This window comes from Macrobrachium nipponense, chromosome 32, assembly GCF_015104395.2.
Source record: "Macrobrachium nipponense isolate FS-2020 chromosome 32, ASM1510439v2, whole genome shotgun sequence".
NCBI classification, from domain to species: Eukaryota; Metazoa; Arthropoda; class Malacostraca; order Decapoda; family Palaemonidae; genus Macrobrachium; species Macrobrachium nipponense.
Window position 1 is genome coordinate 18,267,220 of NC_061094.1, and position 22,690 is coordinate 18,289,909.

Below are 22,690 nucleotides of genomic sequence, written 5' to 3' on the forward strand. Positions count from 1 at the left end.
TACATCTTACCTAACGTACTGTGTGTTGTTTATTTACACAGTATATTTGGTACAAATATGGCAAGAAAGGTAGGAAATTGGCTATTGCATAAAGTTTTCAGTTCAAAGGATGTTGGTTGTTGTTTATAAGTATATTTAGCTTTTCTATGCACAATATATATATATATATATATATATATATATATATATATATATATATATATATATTATATATATATATATATGTGTGTGTGTGTGTGTGTGTGTGCGTGTGTGTTTGTGTGAGTGTGTACATACCGTATACAAAAATGGGACACACAGAAAATGTAAATGCAGCAATCTCTCCCATATCCACATTAACTGAGCCAAAGCCACGCTAAATAATGGGAATAAAAACACGATTTCGTTCATATCGTAATTCCCTAACCTTATCATTACCTCATAACTAAACACTAAGTATGCTTATAAACAACAACCAACACCCTTTTAACTGAAAACTTTATGCAAAAGCTAATTTCCCACCTTCCTTGACACACTAGTACCAAATATACGGTATAAATACACAACACACAATACGGTAGGTAATGGCGTGCTACTCCCGAAACAGAATCTTTTCCAAACATCGTTTGTTACCATTTTCTTACCGGTGTTGAGGCGGAGAGTGACGAGGCATCTAAAAATAGTATTTGGATAATGCAGGAAAAGCAATATATATAATATAATTATTATAATATATAAGTTATAAAATTATATATATATATATATATATATATATATCTATATATATATATATATTATATATATATCTATATCATTCGAGCTACAAATGTCCTTTAATATCTAATTCGCTCTACCTCAGAATTGATATATTTTCATATATGTACCGAAGGGGAATTTTTTAGTTGATAATAATTTCGTCCCCCCCTCATGGGAATCCATGAGGGGACGAAATTATCAAACTAAAAACAAAAATTCCCCTTCGGTACATATTGATGATATACAATTCCGAGGTAGAGCGAATTAGATATTAAAGGACGTTTGTAGCTCGAATGATCTATACAAATCACGGTGATGTGATAATTATTCAATATTATGCTATATAGTATAGTTATTATTATATATAGCTCATAGTAATACTAGATATATGCATGATCAATTAAAATATAGATACTATATATATATATATATACTATTATATATAATATATCTATATATATATATATAATATATATAATATATTAGCAAATATATAGTTATATATATATTAATATATATATATAATATATATATATATATATGTTAATTTTTACAACAGTTCCAACTCCATTTTTTTAAGTAAATGTGTATTTTCTTGTGTGTTTTGAATGATTATGATAGTAATACATGTAGGAAATGGTGGTTTTTGAGTTATTACTATACACCGCTACTACATCCAACATAAAAAAGAAAAACTCATTTACTAAATGTACTATATATGTATCTACATGTCTCTTACCTCAATACGACACGAGAATGTCTACATGTGATTTCTCTCTCTTCAGGTCTCTGACTTTCGAATGAAACTAATCACGTAGTCGAAGGAAAAGACAGTAAACTGAGACATGCGAGATAAATCAATTACATCAGGCATAATCTCTTAGGGAGAAGACAAATCTTACTCAAACACTGATCTTCAAAACTGCGAAGAAAGTATAACATAACAAGCAGTTCATTCCTTTTAGGAGAGTAAAAATCACGTTGTCAGTTGAACATTGCCAACAAAAGAAGGATTTTATAGGAGTCAAAGGTCAAAAGAGCTTCATAAAAGTGGCAAAAAAAAAAAAAAAAAAAAAAAAATTAGTATATGGCACTTTCTGCCCAGAGACAAAGAGGATAGTCTCGTGTTTCAAACTTAACCAGATTTACTTCCTGTCAATCTACTCTAACGAGTGAATTCGTGGCAATTGTTGCATTGAAAGACCAGAGGATCTATTATAAACTAAATATATGTAGTACATATCACTGAAACCGTTGTGGTCTCCTTCCTCCAGGGAATAGGATTATTTTGGAAATTAGATAAAGCCATGGCCAAAATAACTTTAAGGTTAGGGGAACCTTTTTCTCAAATGTAATTTCTTCATCTTCCCGAAAAACTGAGCTTGAAGATTATGTCATTTTAGAGTGTTTTCCAAAGTCAATGACAAAATAAAGAGAAACAACGGAGGGCTAGTTGCCATAGAGACGATTTCCTGTTTGGGAGGAATTTCTCTCTCTCTTTCCCAAATGGGATCAACAGGATGATGATGTGGCCCTTTGCAAGCGAGGTAGCCCTCAGTCTCCTAGGTTGGTGCGAGTGAGGAGGGTCACGGGCGGCCCCGCTGGGACCTCTCCTCCTGAATCTCCTCCTCTGACATCCTCATCCTCCTCCTCCCGGAGATGGTGAGAACGATCTCTCCCCGGTAAGCCTCGTGTTATCAACAGTAGACAGTATAGGAAGTAGAAAGAGAATAGGCCAAAACCACTCAATCCTTTATAAAACTAAAGGATCTCTCGGATGGAAAGTGTGGCAGGCAGCGGAGTTCCCAGCTCCAAGAGGAACCATCATGCAAGTCAAAGACGAAAGGGTTGGAGGAGGAGAGCCAACATTTGGCACTGGGCCAGCAACTGGAAGAACTGCCCCTCCTACCGTCGCCCCCACCCCCGTCAGCCGCCTCCCACTCACTCTCTCCCTCCACACTCCACCACCTGCCCTCCATCCCCCCGCAACACCTTCCCTGGAAAGACCATCCTCCACCTCAGCCACCCCAACTCCGACGCTCCGCTACCTGAGAGAAAGAGAGAATGAGTGAGGAGGAGGAGGAGGAGGAGCACGAGAGAAGAAGAGAGTGCGGCGTTTGTTGTCTGCGCATAGTGATGCTGCTGCCTCTCGATATTGCCGCTACTTTAAAAAATCCGTTTGAATAATGCCAACAACAACGGAGTTGTAAGGAGTTGGCGTTTTTATTGTATTTTTTTTTTTTTTCTCGCGATATGCGTTCGTTACCGAAATCAGTTTTCAGATTTCAACTGAAGTATAGTACAAATTCGTCTGTGAATGGCGATTACGTAATATAGGAAGATGAAGGTCCCATTCCTTACTGTTGAACTTCCAGTGGGCAAAAACTACCCTTAATTAACCTTTCTCCATGTAATATCACGTGTTCGATTTTAAAAGATTAATTTTTAATCATCATTACGCAGACAGTCTCCCTTATTATTTACAAACGTTTCCAGACGAAAACGTTGGTGCACATGCGCGGTACAACGCAGCCAGAGGTAGCAATCGAATTTTGCTGGTTAATAAAGAAAATGTAACATTAATAAAGGAAGAAGGTGACTACTCCAAACCAAGGTAGCCGGAAATGATGTCCATTTCTAGACAAACCTTTAATTAAAAAAGAAAAGCACGTGGAAAAAATACCGCCGTTTTTAGAGACGAGTTAATGAAATGACATTGGCAAATACGCAGGCCCACCTAGCTAAGTTTTGTGAAGAAAATATTTTTTTTAAGGGAAGAAAGTAGAAAAATTTAAATGTTCCCGTAATATATGCTGTCATATATAAAATGTTTGATAGGAATCTGCTAAAACTCAGGAGTTTTACAAAGCGCTTGTTAAAATTTGATTATAACAAAAGAATAATGAGTGATCATATTTCATTATGCTAATTAGTACTACTAGCGAGACAAAACATATCGGTGATTAGATTTTATTAAGGTGCGAAAAATCAGTATCAGCATGCATACCTATAGCTTTGCAGCGTATCAACTAAGAGTAAATTCTTGAAATCGGAGTTTCGCGCCTCACATAACTTAAATCTCACTCTAGACATTTTTCATATTCTGCGGCCTGAAGACAGAAATATGTTCCTTGCACAAGGCATTCAACACGATTCAGCTCTGAAGCTTGTATAAAATTCAGCAGCTTCTAGGCACAATTCCGGTTTTTCAAATGTCTCGAAAATTGTTTTACCGTTTAATTAAACGCTGTTCTGAGAACTGTATATAAATCTCTCTCTTCTCTCTCTCTCTCTCTATCTCTCTCTCTCTTCTCTCTCTCTCTCTCTCTATATATATATATATATATATCTATAATATATATATATATATATATATATATATATGTATGTATGTATGTATGTACATCTGCATATCTAGTAGAACACTAAAATAATCACTGTTTTGTCATAATGCGGTTAAGTAAGATTTTGATGAAAATCACTGTATGAGAAACCTAAAAGAAAGAAAGAAAGAAAGAGAAAAGAAAACTATACAGACTGCATAATGAGCTTTTATTTCTAAGAAGGGGATCAAAGTTAGGAGAGTAACTTCGCTGGAAAACTGTTTGTCTCCCATTGACACATCAACTTCTTACTGGACTTGATTCTTCACTGTTGTGATGATAAGTTAATTTCTTTCTGGGAAGGGGGAAGATCTAGTAATTATTTTATTCCTTTTTCTGACCAATCAGGCGCAAATAAGCGCCACGTTCATCTCTGAGGAACAACGCAATTCCTTCTAAAAGATTTTAACCTCTTTTCCTTTTACTTGACAGAGTAAAATATTAAGATCCTGATAATCTTTGAATTTTAAGCAGCTTTGATGCTGCCAGATCAGTTTCTCTCCATCTATGTCCTGTTGGTGCAAATCATCTGGTCAAAAGCTGACTTTTTTCTTTTAATATTTAACTAATACCTAAAAGCGCATCTTTACTCTAAACTATGGAGAGAACTCAGGAAACATTTAAGTAATCCTTTTTGTATGTGAGGCGGTCCATGTCCATAGTTTGCTTGATGGAAAATCTAGATCGTTGTCATTCCATAGCCAATTCCAAGCAATGGATGCTATGAGTCTAAATGTGGTTTATAATGTCTTCTTTAGACATGCTTGTAAAGCTTAAGAGTATCCCAGATTTTCATTCGCCCATATCTTGGTATTAAACCTTTCGTCAAGAGAGGATATGGCACCATATGATACCACACTAAAAATGTAGTCACCATTTCTTCAGAGCATTACTGAGAGGCTCATTTGCACACTCATTAACATGGAGTTTTTTTTTCTGTTCCCCAGTTCTGACTTTATTTAGTATACTTTGTCCTGATTCATCTTCAACAGATTTCCTTTGCAGTAATCTGTGCATTAGCAAAATCTGCATATATGTAGCAAACACGAGACTTCTTAGTAACCCTGAGCATATCCACATTTACGCTAAAGTGCAAAGAGATTGGCTGCTATATATTACACACTAAATTTTGTTAAGAGCAGCTCGTCAAATTATGAAGGCCTTCAACAGCTGTAAAGGTAAAAATACCATCATCTCAGGCCCACTTTTGTACTAAACCTGCCACCCTCCCATCTGAATCTTCTAATTCATGAAAACTTTTAATTGCTTTCAGCAACCAATGTTCTTCGTCATACATCCGCAACGCCCTTCACAAAAATTGTCAATTGACTCTATCATAAGGTTGTCTTAGGTCGATGCCCGACACAATTTTTCTCCTTTACTTTTAGAACTTCTTTCAATCTTTTTCATAACAAAATGCTTCATCCAAACAATTCTTCTAAACCTACATTGTTTGTCCCCTATCAATCCTAGGGTCCACTGTTTTGCTTCCTCAGTCAAAACTCTCACACACAGTAGAGCAATTATTCTTCTCATCCATCCATTCAAAAACAGCGCCTCAGTGGCATGATCGGTATGGCCTTGGCCTGCCACCTTGGTGGCCGCGAGTTCGATCTTCGGACATTCCACTGAGGGGGGAGAGATGTGTATTTCTGGTGATAGAAGTTCACTCTCGACGTGGTTCTGAAGTCACGTAAAGCCGTTGGTCCCGTTGCTGAATAACCACTGGTTCCATGCAACGTAAAAACACCATACAAACAAACAAACATCCATTCAAAACATTTTCCTTTTCCAGTTAATATCTTAGCAATGGAAGTCAGCAACTCAATCACAGCATCACTACGGTACCACAGCATATCATTTGTTATCCCTTCAATGTCTGGTGTCTTGACATTCTTTACCGTCTTACATTTCCTCCTCATATCCGAAACAGTTGCTCCCACAAGCCTTCTCAAACTTACACTCGGCCTCTTTACTTGTATCATTCAGCTCTTCCTGTGTTCTGTCTTTCACGTTCAACAAATTTTACAAATGTTCACTTCACTGGTCTAGGTCTGCGTTTAATTCAACCATTATCTCACAATTTGCACTTTTTTCCTTTTGAGACCCATTAAAAAACTTTTTCCCTGCATTTAATTCCCCGTGAAACAACGTATCAAGCTTACCAAAGTTCTCGCTCACCTTCTGCATCCTCCCTGTTACTTGTATTATTATCTTTACCTTATTTGTCTCTCACTTTCTTCTTGACTATTCCCCCGTATAATTGTATATAATCTTCGCTTCTGTCCTGCAGTTGCACCTCACATATCAGATATTGATTTTTCCGTAAACCTCCCTTATCCTAATTCCACCATTTACTGTGTTTATTCCCCTAGCAAACATGAATGGCCCAGTTCACTGAGCTGCACATAATCTTCTCTTACTCCTTCACTTCGGTGCCCAGTAAACTTAGCCAGTTTTAACTCATTTTCTCCTTCATGTTCTGCTCACTTCCTTCTTATCAAAATCACTCGTCTTAATTACCTTTACTCTTTCATCTCCAACTTAAACTTACAATTATTCTTAATTTTGTGTCAACCTAATAAGGTTCGGATGTCGTCAGCCTCTCCACTCCACATTGTCATATCCATAAACTTGCTCGTTCTACCGACTGTATACTACTAACAATATCACAAATTCCTTTTCTCACGATTTTCTCTTTCCCAATTATGTTTGTGCAAATTCTTGTTTCCAATAATCAAGACATTTACTAAATATTTCTGGCTCTACGATCTAATTTGCCCCCAAAAACGCTATATCACCCATTCATATTCTTTATTCTCAGTCAGGCACTTGAGATTTTCTCAGAAGTATTCAGTTTCAATTTCCATTCACAGACCAAATACATCTATTATTACAATGTTTTTTGTTGCCCATCCATACAAACTATCTCTCTAGTAGCTTTACACCATTCAAATACCTGACACAAAATCATACTTTGTCCTTCTCATTCCTCCATGCACACTGCGGTTTCACATTTGCCTCATAAAGTACTGAAACATACAGCTGTCTGTTCCTAAACATATAAGCTGCTAAGTACATCATCATATTCAAAACTAAAGGTTTGTAGTTTGATCTAGCGGTAAAACCTGGTGTAAATGGGTCCCAGGTATGAAGGGGTTTAGAAAATTGGCATGGTGCCAGGCGCCTCATTCCTGAAGATTTGTTGGGAAACCACCCAAAACGATGTGCTCTGTAACCACCCATTCCAAAGAGGGACAGAGAAATTTTGGGATTTTATATATTCTCATCATTAAACTGTCTCCCCTATGAAGGGGTGGCTCTCACCGCCACATTCTCACTTAAATTGTCAATTCATGGATGATTTCCCTGTTCAGAAAATTCCACAAGCAACCACACAGGGGGTTTACCAGCCGTATGTTGGACCCCTTTATATACACTGTGCCATTCACTTCTGCCATCCATGCGCTCTCCCGGTTCCTGAATATCGAAGCCCTCCTTTCCAATACCTATTACCATCCACTATCGAAAGAATATATATATATATATATATATATATATATATATATATATATATATATGTGTGTGTGTGTGTGTGTGTGTGTGTGTGTGTGCGTGTTTATATATATATATATATATACATATATATAGATATATATATATATATATATATATATATATATATATATAGATATATATATATATATATATATATATATATATATATATATATATATATATATATATATATATATATATATATATATATATATATATATATATATGTATTTATGTATATATATATCTATATATGTATATATATATATATATATATATATATATACATATATATAGATATATATATATATATATATATATATATATATATATATATATATATATATATACACATGCATATATATATATATATATATATATATATATATATATATATACATATATATATATATATATATATATATATATATATATATATCTATATATATATATATATATATATATATATATATACAATATATATATTATTATATGTATGTATATATATATATGTATATATATATATATATATATATATATATATATATATATATATATATATATATATATATTATATATGGTAATAAGCAAAATGGCACATGATTTTTAAATATCACTTAATAAAACCATTGGTGAGGAAATTTGATACTGGATGTTTCGACTTTACGAAAACATTTACGATATAGATGCTCAGGGGGTTAGTATCAACAAACATCCAAAATCGTTATAAATTAAAAAATCAGACCTGACGGGTGTAGGGGAGGAGGGACGAGCTTCATTTGTGCTTAGGTCAGAGACCGTTTGCAAACAAATTTTTCTTTTATTTATATCTACTAACTTCCTTAAAAATTAAACATTTTACATTTTTATTTTGAAACTGTAGGATCAAGTTTATACATGCATTGACTGATGTTCATATTTTAACAATAACTTTATTTTTTTTTTTTTTTTATGAAAGTAGACTCAATGATATATCCCCCTGCTCAATTGATTGTTTGATTGCTTTCACCAACATACACAAAACTTCTCCTGGGTATATCTTACACATTTCTTATGGTATTCTTATGGTATTCTGTTTTCTTTCCCAATGTTTTGTTTTTCTCAGTTTGACCGATATAAAAATTATCGCAAAACTTATATGGAATTTAACTTGCATCCTTAAATATTGTCGAGAAACTTCTGAAAAGTGCATGTTTCATCGTTCTATTGTCTGCAAAAGCTACATTAACTCCAAAATTCTTATGACAGGAGATATCTCACGTATTATTGTTCTAATAATGGTAGTACAAACAGGTTGTTTTACGCTGTCTGTTTTTTTTTTTTTTTTTTGTGACAGTCTTGTGGCGCATCTTATTCAATGTTTAGTGCATATTCAGGATGTTTAAATTTCTTGCATTTTTTCCTAATCTTATTTATTTCATCATCAGTATATTCCGGGCTACATATACACGATGCTTTCAAAAACATAGACGTGAACATTGAAGTTTTAACACTGTACTCAAACTCATCGCTAGTTCTGTGTATTAGACAATTGAAAAAGGGTAGTTAACCATTTTTTTCCATTTGCATATTAAATTTACTTGATCGTTGTAATTCCTTTAACTTGTTAAATAAGTTATTTACGTTATCGTTCCCTGACAATATACAAATTATATCGCCAACTTACCCTAGCCATACTACATTTAGTGGAAGATTTTGTTTAATACTTTACTTTAAGAAAATTCCTTATATAATTACTCAACTCTGGGGATAAAGGGTTGTCCATTGCCACGCCAAAATATTATGAGTCAAATAGCCCAATGACTTCCAGTTTACACTCTTTGGCTCATAATTTAATCAATTCTGTTACGGTGTTTGTGGACAATGCTAATATCCAGCTATCTGTTTTTCAATACATCCGATTGAAACTCAGCAGATCGTCAATAGGTACCTTTGTGAATAATCATACCGCATCAAAACTCACGAACCTGGATTCACCATTAATCCGTAAACTATTTAATCTATTTATTTGGTCAAAATTATCCATCATAATAGCATCAGAGATGGGACCAACCCGTGGGTTAAGAATATCCAATAAGTACTTTGCTATGCTATAAGATGTGGAACCAACTGAACTAATAGCCTACTTACCCGAATCTGCATGAACGACAAAAGTCACACACAATAACTTTTCCCACTGGCCAATTATTAGTTCGGTTGCTTTCACATCTTACATTCTAGCAAAGTACCTCTTGGATATTCTTAACCCATTTATTGGTACCATCGCTCATGCTATATAATAATAAATAATATGGACTTGATAATTAAACTAAATAGTGTACAGGTTCGTGTCCTTTGATGCGGTATCATTATTCACACAGTTACCTTTTGACGATCTGATGGAGTTTCAATCGGATTTATTAAAAAACAGAGAGCTAGATATACTATTTTCCACATATAGCTTAATTAAATCATGTGAAAGAGAGTGCACACTGGAATTCGGTGGGGAATTTTATTCTCAAAATTATGGTGTGGCAATCGGTAATCCTTTATCCCCAGTGTTAAGTATAAGTACTATTGGGAATATTTTGAAAGTAAAATACTCAAAGAAACCATTCCATGCTATGTAGTATGGTTCAGGTGTGTTGCCGATGTGATTTGTATATTACCAGGGAACAATAATGTACAAAACTTCTATGACAAATTAAATGAATTAGTACAGTGAAAAACATTCACTAAGGAAATAAAAAAAAAATGGTCTCCTACATGTTTTGGAGCGTCTAATGCACAGAATGAGGAATGGGTTTAAATACAGTGTTTACAGAAAGCCTACTAATCTCTTTGCCTATTGGGATTTTAATCTGGTCAAAGCAATAAATGATTTAGAAATCAGTGTTCACATCTATGTTTTTAGAAGTATTATTTCTTCGTATAACTGATTACATTGATGATGAAACTGATGAGACCAGGAACACAGCTAAGACATCTAAATAAATATCTTGAATAAGTACTAGACAATGTATCAGAGGGGGCAAAACGAAACAGTAAAACAGTAAACCGTGTCCTAATAACGAAGTCTCTTGATAATACTTAAGAATGTGTTTACAAATTCCATGTAAGTCTTGTGATATTTTATATCGCTCAAACTGGAAAAACATTGGAAAGAGAACAGAACAGCATAAGGAATGTATACGATATGCAGAGGTGAACAGAGATCAACTGGGCAGGGTAAAAGATTGAGGGCATCCCTTTCTCAAAACTGTTTTAATGTCAAAATATTCCATCTCTTTCCTTCCCACATGGACACAACTCCTACTATTTCTGTAGCATCCTTTTACCAAGTTTATAAGCTTTTCTGGTATACCGAATTCCTTCATAATTCCGCCACATATCTCTGTTATTCTCCCACTGTTTTTCCATTGTCTGTTTAATAATTAAAACCTGGTCAATTACTGAACTTCCCTTTCTGAATCCACATTCATATTCGCCCTGCGCTGTATCTATGTAAGGTTCTAATTGATCGTATGCGATTTCTCATATGATTTTGGCTAGTACCTTAGAACAGGGCGGCAGAAGTATAATCCCTCAATAATCAGCGCAGTTTGTCTTATCTCCCTTTTCATGTATCAGAATGGCGTTGACCGTTTCCCATGTTGTTGAGTCCTCATCTTTTCTCCAGATCATTATTATGAAAGATCTTTGAGTGTAACATATCGTCGCCAATCTTAAGGAGCTCTGGTGGTATTTCTTTAAAACCAGGTGCCTTATTATTCTTCAGATTACTGACTGCATTCCTTACATCTATCAGCGTTGGTTCCTCCACTCTCAGATCGAGTGCCTGCAAATGTTTCCCGTCAATAGGATTTATCTGGACCTCTCTATTTAAGAGCTCACAGAAATAGTTCTTCCATATCTCCAGCACTTTGTCCTCATCTACTGAAATACTCCCGTTGGCATTTTTCACTATTCTGATTCATTCTTGCTTGGTTTCATTTCTTTATTATCCTCATTTGAGTGCCAGCAGGCAAGAGATTGTTGAATTATTTGAGAGAGAGAGAGAGAGAGAGAGAGAGAGAGAGAGAGAGAGAGAGAGAGAGGGTGAGGGTGCGATTGGGGTTCAAAGTCAAAGACTTAGAGTTTGGAAGGTCCTAATTGTCTCCATATCAGACGGTAAATTAAGCATTGTTGTAATGCGAAATTCATGGAATGCTCCAGTGAAATGGAACAGAGATGTTTCCTTTAGTGACCGACTTTCTTTTCAATGTAACCTTTCATGAAGACCGATTTTTATAGATCAGATTTCATTTTATGATATGACTGGAAATTAGAGATAATATCTTTTATAACATTAACATAAAATTGTAATGGTACAGTTATGATATTTGGGTTTTTACATTTAGTAAAAATTATTATTTATAAAATGGGAAATAGAATCCAGCCATTAAACTCGAATACTTAACTTAATCATTTGCTCATATTCTGGAGATAGTTATGAAAGTTGCAATCATGAAACTGAATTTGGCAGAATATTTTGTTTAAATGTAGAGGATGATTATCACTTCAGCTGATTAACCTACTATCAGCGTTTTCCCTCTGTTTTTGTGTCCATGTTTCCAGCTGCCCCTTTTAATAAATTGAAATTTTAAAGCGTTTATGCTTCAAATTTCCTATATTCGGTCTGATAGGAAAAGGCATTTGCAAGGATTCTTTTGGTTCCTCCCAACGCTCAGGTTTCACACTTAGAAAGTATTTCCAGTCTGTTGACTTGATAGGGAGACTCCAATACGTATTGTAGAAGGGCGAAGTGTAGTAATGCTACTGCAGTGGGTTATTTCAGAATACAGCACTTCGTTACTTCTTTTCCGTTGTTAAAAACCGCGTTTCAAACGGCTGTCTGGTAAATGCAGACCTTGTCACTGTCTTCGGCGCAGACACTCATCAGTAACGGGTCAAGAATCACGATAAACAAGCCGCACATCAATGAAAACCCCACCAATGAAAAAGACAAAAATGGTTCAATAACAGTTTATTTCTGGAACCATATGCACCGAAAAGAACAGGGGGTGGTTGCTGTGGAAGGACCATAATATTATTATTATTATCATTTTGGTAGAAGACCCTCTTCTAGGCAAATGCTGTTAAAAAGGATGGCAGAATTAAGCGAGTTGATTTTATATATTGCTTTTTCTATTTTCCTTACAATTCGCTTCTCAGGCTCAGCGATGTTTCTGAGTAACTGGCCAATATTCATATTGGGAATTTAAAAAAAATTGTAAATGCTGAAGGTAATCTTTTATTAGAACAGGATATCAGGTCCAGGTCAAGCAGGGGTCGTCGTCAGTGCCGGCATTATTCCGGCTCTGACGACGACCCCTGTTTGACCTGGACCTGATATCCTGTTCTAATAAAAGATTACCTTCAGCATTTACAATTTTTTTAAAATTCCCAATATGAATATTGGCCAGTTACTCAGAAACATCGCTGAGACTGAGAAGCGAATTGTAAGGAAAATAGAAAAAACTATATATAAAATCAACTCGTTTAATTCTGCCATCCTTTTTAACAGTATTATTATTATTATTATTATTATCATCATTATTATATTATTATTATTATTATTATTATTATTATTATTATTATTATTATTATTATTATTATTATTATTATTATTATTATTATTCAATCTGCCATCACAGCAGGAAAAGCAGAAAGCTTCAAGGCCAAGGGATCCAACATAGATGGAATAAACTTCAAGAACACTGGGTAGTAGTGACCTTTGAAACACAAAAGGAAAAACTATAGGAATTAACTGCATATCCAGCATTAGGTGGGGAATCTAGTATTAGTTTGGGAAGATCTGAATGCAAAGACGATCTTAATTATAAAAGATTTTGATAAAGTATGCGTGTAGACCTAATCAAACGACAGTGCCAAGTATTAATAATATCAGAAATAAGAAATTCGATGGATTATCGGTTTTTATGAAAGAATTTAAGGCGCAAGTCAGGCAGGAGAACATTATTGAACACCTGAAAGAATAAAAGGTTTAAGAAAGAATTTTCTCATGACAGACAGGTCCCAAGTCTTACTCAGAATACGAATTCTTTGCCTAACTGAAGAAGAGATGAGCTGAGTATTTTTCAAAAGGGCATTTGTAATTAAGAATGCCACATTTCTGTATCCAGTAGTGCCCATCAACAACTACTCTTTGCAATCTTTTAGTTAAATAACAGTTATGAAGGACTATGAGGTTATTCGAAATATTCCAGGTCCTAGCCAGGAATAATTAGTTACTTAACTCTTTTTTGATGTGTCTCAGGGGCGTGTACAAGGAGGGTTCCTTGGGGTGCTTGAGCCCCTGACTTTTTTCTTCTTTGTAGATAAGGTGCCCTTTTTGTCAGAATAACAATTTAATTGGATCATATTATGCATAAGTTGATTGATATTCGACCAGTGTTTGTCATATTATTCTTTCAACATTTCTTCCTTTTATATACATTGTATATCTATATATGTAAACCGGAAAATGTCTGTTTGTTTGTATGAAAGTTATACAAATCATCATTTCTTGACAAATTTTGGTGATATTTTAAATATAAGTCAATATCAAACAGGGAAAGGTCATGGTGAAACAGAATTAAAATCGTACCATTGGTTGGGTAAAGGGGTTGGTGTGAGAAGGGGGTGAAATGTAAAAATTACCGAAAATAACAGATATTAGTGTCTAATTCATAGTTTTCGAAGTCACCGAGGAAAATAGTTACACTCCTGATGCCCTTCAAAGTCCAAGTACAGCCCCAAAAGGGAGAGGGGGTGGAAAAAGGATGGGAAGGGGGTGACATGTAAAAATAACCAAAACTGACAGATATTAGTCTCTAATCCATAGTTTTCAAGGTAGCTGAGATGAATAGTGACACTCCCAATGCCCTCTGAGTTTAAGTTCTAGCCCTGATAGGATGCAGGGGGAGGTGGGTGTGAGAAGTGGGTGGGAAGGGGGAGACATGTGAAAATAACCAAAAATTATAGATATTTGTATTTAATCATAGTTCAAGGTAGTGTAAATGAATAGTGACACTTCCAATGCCATGTAAGTCTAAGTTCATCCATGATAGGAAGGTTGTGAGATAGGGTGGGAAGGGGATGACATAAAAATAACCAAACACAACAGATATTAGTCTCTAATCCATGGTTTTTGAGGTCGCTGAGATTAATAGTGAGTCCTGATGCCTTTCAAGTCCAAGTTCAGCCCCATAGGGAGAGGGGGTTGGGAAGGGGTGACGTAAAAATAACTGAAAACTACAGATATTAGTGTGTAATCCATAGTTTTCAAGGTCACTGAGGTAAAAGTGACATTCCCGATATCCTTTGAGTCCAAGTTCAGCTGCGATAGGAAGGGGGTGTGAGAAAGGGTAAAATATAAAATGTAAAAACTGATGGATATTAGTGCCTAATCCATAGTTTTTGAGGTTACTGAGGTGAATAGAGACACTCCTGATGCCCAACGAGTCCAAGTTTGCCCCTGTAGGAATATGGTGGTGAGAAGTGGTGAAATATAAAATGTCAAATATGCTGGACAATGTAACTGAAGCAACTATCTTAACAGGGAAGGGAGAGAATGAGAAAGAGAGAGAGTAAGAGAGAGAGGAAGTGAGAGAGAGAGAGAGTAGAGGGGGTCTGGGAGGAGAGAGAGAGAGAGAGAGAGAGAGAGAGAGACGAGAGAGAGAGAGAGAGAGAGAGAGAGAGAGAGAGTTTATTGGTAGTCTTTCAGAGTTTTTCTGGCAGCGCTTGATTGGTCTGCACTAGTTATTATATAATTGTAGCATATAAAACATGGCAGATTTCATTTTAAAAAACTAAGGGAGTGCCCTTTTTCCACTTGAGCCCCCGCCCTTAAGAAAGTCTGTGCACGCTCCTGGTGTATCTGTATATTACAGCTGCCTACGAGACTATACACAAAAACTCAGCTGTTACCCCCACTACAAAGAAAGTCATAGATACAAGCTAATTCTCAAATGGGCAAGAAATATCACACTATGTTACAGTGTCGGGAAAAGAAGGTTATGGCTCCCAAGTAAATCTACGAATACATGACTAAGATTCTCGTTAAGGACTCCCCTTATTATTCTTCCCATAAGAAATGCGCTACTGACTTTAAGAGGGAAAAGGGTAACCAAGAAGACTCCCAGGTGGAATGTCTCAAAGCACCAACTGTCTTTCATCACTTGGTTTTAGATAAAAGATGGTTGAATATCCAAATGATGACTGAGACCACAGTCCAGACCTGACTTGGTGCTCACATTGTGAACGACTGACATCCTGATGGATACTGTAGAGCTGGTACCAGAACAGCAAGTAACTAGAGTGTTAAGTTTTAGAACAATTTCTATGGGGTTGCCATTTCGAATGCATCAAAGGTACGAAGCAAGTCGAGGAAAGACAATTTTTCTCCCCCTCTCAAAGGAGTTAAACAAGCGGCATTTATTGACAACCAGGTATCCTTGTGTTTTTAAATTTTTAAGGCATTATCGTATTAGACTCTTTGGAAAAGAGTCAACTCATTATATTGACTTATATTACACTTAAGAAATCTGTCAGCTGAAAAGTCAAGATGAAATACAGGGGAATGAGGCCAGTGGGCAGGGCACGCCATAGCTCATTGGCGTTGCCGTAGTAAAAACAGTGCAGGTGGCAGAGGATAAAATGGCTAACTTGTAACTTTGCATTATTACTTCATACCTATTACTTGGACCACTTGAAACTGTGACACAAGACTCATGAAATAATTCATTGAGTGGAGGAGTATTTGAAAGTCCAGGATGCCATAATATTCTCCTACAACATGATAATAATATGTGAAGACGCTTAAACCAAATTACATTGAAGTTAAGGGAGACTACATGGAAAATATTGCACAAACATCCCTACTTCTCTGAATATTTCTGGTTTATGTGAGAATCGTCTGAATGATCTCCCAGTATCAAACCTTTTGGGTCTACAATTTGCTACTTCGACTCAGCATCTGTAGGAATGAAACCTTTAAGGATAGAATATGACTGAAGAAATGATGGTAAAATACGGGCGAGAATCTCTTGTGAAGAGCGGTAAAGGTTATATCAATACGATGAGCAGAAATCTGTGATCATGCTTCGGAACTGAAGAGAGAGATGTGAGAAAATCCTCTTCAGATATGAGGATAACCTATTACATATGAAGACAGATGAAACCAAAATGAATCTGAAGGAACTGCAACATGACTCATGACTCTTTGAAATAGAGTCCCATGATGTGATCCCTTGAAGACATGCCACCATTAACATAAAAACTGGAAGTTCTGAAAAAATGTCTATTTCTGTCGATGATGTTCGCTATCACTCTTGAAGAAGGAAGCGGAGCAGTAAAATCAATTTGGGCGGACATTGTGGTATTTCTTTCCTTGAAAGATCATATGTGTTTTGCCGTGAAACTGCATCTGGCTACCTTTCTGATGATGTTACGTAGTCAGTATTATTAAGAACTTGATGTGAATTTTCAATTCAACCTTGAGGTGAACTGCCCTAATTTGCTTGGCTTTCCTTTGGACCAACAGCAAATTACTTTCTATTTATTATGATGAATCATGCTTTATCTATTCTGTAAACATTAATTCTTTTATTTTTCTCTTTCACCTATGGACATCCGACTCCTTGAAAACTTTCCATTCAAGCCATGGGATATTCCTCACTGCTCCATTAGCATCAGTGCAGGTTATAAATAAGAACATACAGACATTCATGGCCTGATGCGCCTTCTCCCCGGCCTTCTATCAAAGCCATCTTCCTCCACTAAACCTCTTCTCTCCATATCTCCCTTCACTTTATCTCACCATCTATTTCTCTGTCTCCCTCTCGATCTTCTTCCTCTAACAGCTTCCTCCCAAGCCTTCTTCACTCTCTCCCCATCTTCCATCCTCAACACATGCCCATACCATCTCAATCGTGCCTCTCTTATCACTTCTGTAAACTTTACTAAGCCTGCCCTTCTTATTTTGTCATTTTCCAATCTCTCAAGCAGCAGTATTCCCATAATCTACCACTCAAGCTTTACTTCCTCTTTTCTTCTTAGAGCCCATGTTTCTGTTCCATACATTAACACTGGTCTTATCACTGTGCTGTAGGTCTTTACTTTTAGTTAGATTGACATTTTTTTATCACATACTACTCCAGCTACCTCTCTCCACTTCTCCCACGCAGCTTTTATCCTACTGTCAACTTCAGTCTCACATCCTCCCTCTTGGTTTAAAGTAGATCCTCAGTATTTATTCTTGTATTGCTATTCTGCATCTACCTTCCCTACTGTTCATCTAAACCTCTGTTTTATTCACATTCACCTTTAAATCACCCCTCTCTAAAGACCCCTGCCACTCTCCAACCCTTCTCTGTAGGTCTGCCTCATTTTCGCCAGTAGTCACCAGATCATCGGCATTCAACAACTCTCACAGCTCTTCATTCCTGATCTCTTTGCTTAACACATCCATGACCAGCACAAACAAAAATGGGCCTACCGCTATATCATCTCGACCAGCCTAACTAACTTTTCTGGGACTTTCCTCTTCCTCAAACTTTAAAACTTCACTTCTGGGATTCTGTTGTATGCTTTCTCTAGGTCTATAATGCACAATAGAGCTCCTGGTTTCTAGTCTCTTTTCCTGTAGTTGTCTTGCTATGAAGATGGCATCCACCGCCAGTCTTACTCTCCTGAATCCGTACTGCTGTTTCCCGATCTTTACAATTTCTCTTAATCTCTCATCCAGTATCATCTCTAAAACTTTCAATCCATGCTCTGTTAATTCCCCTGTAGTTACCACAATCAATGACATCTCCCTTCTGCTTGTATATGTTAGTACTAGCCCTCAAGATCATGCTTCCCCTCTAATATGGAAATACCTTTCCAAAGAAGTTTGGAAGTGACTAATTCTGTGTGCGTCATAAAGCCACCCTTTGGATAAGCACGTCATTCTTATAAAGATTATTGCTCTTGTCACGTCGATACAGGCTGAGAGACGCAAGGATTAATGCTTTGGCCCTCGTTTGGCATTGTGAGGTAAAGAAGAAGAGGATTGCTCTTCGGAAAGTTCAATATTATTTTTTTTGCCATAAATTGCAAAGCTTAACTACAGAAGCGAATCACTGGATTTACTTTCGATTTATATTTTCTTTGATTACTGTTTATCGCTTTCGCAAGCAAAGTCCCGGAACCTTAGCTGGTAAATTTCCACGCCTGTAGCTACTGCTCATTTCGGTTTGAACGTAAATTATTCAGACTCTATCCACGCATGTCAAGATTGAATCATTAAGTTGAATTTTCTTATCTGTAACTTGCAACTAAGTAAACCAACCAAAAAGGGAAACCTACTATATAGTAGCTTAATCATGTGAATTTCTCTCGACCATGCAAAATTTTATTAGAGACTTTAATACATAGTATTGAAATAGGCAGCCTTAGCAACCACTGTCCTTTCTCACTGATAAGTTGATAACTGATATCAGAGTCGCGTGAAGCTGAGGAACAGAAGTAAGTAGCTTTGCTTATCCTTCTGGCATGTTACTTAAAAAAGACATTCCGGCAATTATTAAACCAGCAAACAATGAAAACAAACAATAAAGCTGTGTCAGTAATCAAACAAAAATTATAAATTTAAATATAAAAGTTTTTAGAGGCCGTCGTATAAACCAGCCAATTCCGCATACCTTAAACGCCCAATAAATAGTGTGTAGGGCCGTGATCTACCTACTTTTTCCATCGTCCGTTTCGTCCCAGTGATCAGATGACAGAGCCGATGCTTTGGTGGCATTTCAGGCACGCAGAGGGTAGAGAGAGAGAGAGCAGCTGGAGGGGACAGGTCTCCCTCTTCTAGCTGCTAGGCTATTCCCAGAAAATAGAGTCATAAAATCCTATTATTAGAATGTCTAGGACTTAAGGGCCTAAATGTCTGAAAGAATCATTGCATAAGCAGGACCGCTATAAGTATATGCGCATCTGTTTCTATATATGTCATCAAGGTAAGAAACTTTGCCATATTACGACAGCTATTTCAATCTGAGTTGATAATTATAGCAAGGTTTTGCGTCACTGTGCATTATTATTTCTTTTACCTGTTAAAAATTACTTTATTTTGTATTCCACGTCAAGTATTTTGAATGATATTTGAATGCGAAAAAAAAAATTGAAAATTTACGTAGTCTCTAGAAACAGGCTGCACAAAATTTCATATTTCCTTTTGATACTCAGATCCTTATGACAGAGACCACCGCCACCACCACCATCAACATCATCATCATCATGATATGTCCAGCTCTGACACGGGCAGCAGTGATAGAAACAAAGTCAAAAGAGGACTCTATCATTGCGATCTTTATATTCGGCATGGCCAATATATTTCCTTCTCATCAAGGCGAATACACCACTCACAGTACAGTATGACATTAACGAGCAACAATCGTACATTTGTCATTAATATGACATGCATGATTGTTTTTTTTAATTTCTGTAATTCTCCTCTTACGAAATGCTGTCTCGTCTGTTTATAAATTATGATATTTTTTTTTCTTTCTTTTTTTTAATCAAAAGCACAAGTTTGAGCGTCCATTTATTATTTCCCAAAAGATCCCCTCAACAAGTTTGGTGATTATCTTCCTTTCCAGTATCTGAATGTTTATAGTTTGAGTGGTCAAGTTTCGTCTTTTATAATAAGCAAAACCTGGCATACGGATTACACGACACTGGTGCTTTGATGGTCCTCTCTAGAATATTTTTAAAGAATCTTTTTTCAAAAGAATAGTATTGTAAACGGGATCAAGGAAATATGAGTCATGTTGTCTAAGAAGCTGCGATTACCTACGGATGACGAAATACTGAAGCCACCAGCGCTGTTCCCTCCTCCTGTTCCCTCCTCCCACGCCTACAATCAGGCAAGAGGTGGCAACAAGCTTTGCTATTTTAGAGGCTAGCCTCGGAGTAGTCGCCTCCCACTGTGCAACCGGGAAGCCATAGGCTTTGGATGGGGAACAGAGGGGTGGGGGGTGGAGGGAGAGATATGGTGTTATATCCTACCCTCGTATAAGCATACTTGAGGAAATGTTTCGATCTTTGAGTAATCTCATAAAAACAAGAAAGGGGGAAAGAAATCGTTCCCGTGACGCCACTCACATAAACACGGATGCACACAGGATGTGAAGGTTTGCGCGTTTGTTTGCTTGCATGCGTTATCAGGAGTGGACAGGAAGAAAAAAAGATGAAATGATTTAATTCAGGTGCAAAGTGTGACTAGCTTTTCATCACAGTTAAACGTCGTTCTAAGATATTTCGGAAGGACGAGTGGGAAGACGAAAGACTAGAACCTTTCTGTTCTAGTTTGCGCCTTAGGGATATTTTCGCAAAGTGCTTGAGGTGATTTACCTCGTCCCAAATGCTTGCGGGTATTGGTGCAAGAGAACGAGGGGTGAAACCGACCACTGGTGCGAAAGAAGGTTCTCCCAGGTGCCAGATGCTTTTAGTGCCAGGGTATGAGGGGCCACCGATGTCTTGTGGCACGGTAGAAGGTTGTGTGATCATCTTGGCCCCAGTCTTTCTGTGAGTGCCAGTCGTGCCCTACATTGCTCTCTGCGTTCTTATGTGGAAGGAAAAGACCTAAGAAAGATCATTTCCAGAAAGAAAGAAAGAAAGAACTGAGCGCAGTTACCAGTGGGATACGTGTGTTCCTTTCGCTGATGAAAAGTTTGATGTTGGTAATAACTTGATTGTTGACAGAGGGGAAGTGGAATAACCTGCTCTGAGTGTGTCAGAGGCAGAAGAACAGTCCATTGGTTGCTGGAGTTGCTTGATCAGCGTTCATGGATAATGTTCCTTCGGAAAAGCCTTCCATCTGGAGATTTTCTTAGTTATTGACTTGGCTGTTGAATAAGTTTAAGGCCTAAGGTATGTTATCACATAGTATACGAAAGTTGGTGTAACATTTCTGGAACTAATAATTCAGTGATGTAGAAAGACCTCATTCCGCATAGCAGCAATCCTGTACTGGAAACGTAGATGAATTTTACGTGAAGGGAAGTAGTAAAGCGAAATGAAACACGAGAATCAAATTTAAATTACCCGATAGGCTCTTAGAAGATAGAACTTTAATCTGCATCAGTTTTGTAAGGACATTGCCCATCAAAGTTATTTAAAATAAGTTATGTGAAATGACCCCCTCAATAAGTATGTATGCTCCGGGGCTCTAAGATAAACTAGATAAATGGCGTTAGAAGTGCATGGATGCAGCATCACGGGTTAAGCCGTTTTAATAAGTAAAACGTAATTTAGAATATCAGCTTCGTAAACAGATACCGATTTCCACTTAATTTTTCTGATGATGTTATCACAACTAGAACATTTACAGCTTGGCTTTACAGTTATACTCATCCTAGTTTTAGCAATGCGTGAATGTCTGGTGACCTACTTCTCAGATACACTTCCTTGTAATCTGGATTAGGCAAATCGTGAAAAGGGAAATCTTTTTATGCCAATTCAGTACGCCCTTTTCCTGCAACACTACTTTGCATATGCCTATTGAGGTTTCATGCTGCCATGTCCGTTAATAAAGTTCATCTTCAAGAGGAAAATAGCGTCAATTGTGCCCATATTAGGAGTCAGTTTTCTTCCACAATCAGCATTTATTTTCTTGGTTTCTTATGACAATAGTTCGTTACACGACACATCTCAAGGCGTTAGTAACGATTTGATTTTTTTTTTTACCAATCTAGACTTGCATCTGAATTTTTCATTCGCCTATTCTAGGTTAGTCTAGTTGTAAGTAATTAAATACAGGAAATGTGTCGTTCGTTTAGTTGCTCAGCATGTGGAAATCCGTTCAAGAAGGTGCGACAACTTCGAGAAGACTTTCATCAAATGAAGATATGCCCAATCATATATTTAATTGATAAATGCGTATAACAAACAGTGGAATTATACACTTTGTAAAGAAAATCGTAAATCTGAAGAAGATGTGTTGAGAAGAGTAT

The 22,690-nt window shown here is 36.5% G+C and overlaps 1 protein-coding gene across 2 annotated transcripts in view; it reads left to right on the forward strand.

The window, feature by feature from the left end:
* Positions 1 to 2,305: 2,305 nt before the first annotated feature.
* The window catches only part of LOC135207249 (serine/threonine-protein kinase meng-po-like), a 105,834-nt gene continuing 85,449 nt past the window's right edge, over positions 2,306 to 22,690 (forward strand). Inside the window, exon 1 of one of the 2 annotated variants that reach the window (XM_064238900.1) lies at positions 2,306 to 2,417. The gene's annotated coding sequence lies outside the window, so the exon portion shown is untranslated. Of the gene's footprint in view, positions 2,418 to 20,747; positions 21,609 to 22,690 lie in introns of those variants that run through there. The other variant, XM_064238899.1, reaches the window with a different exon arrangement.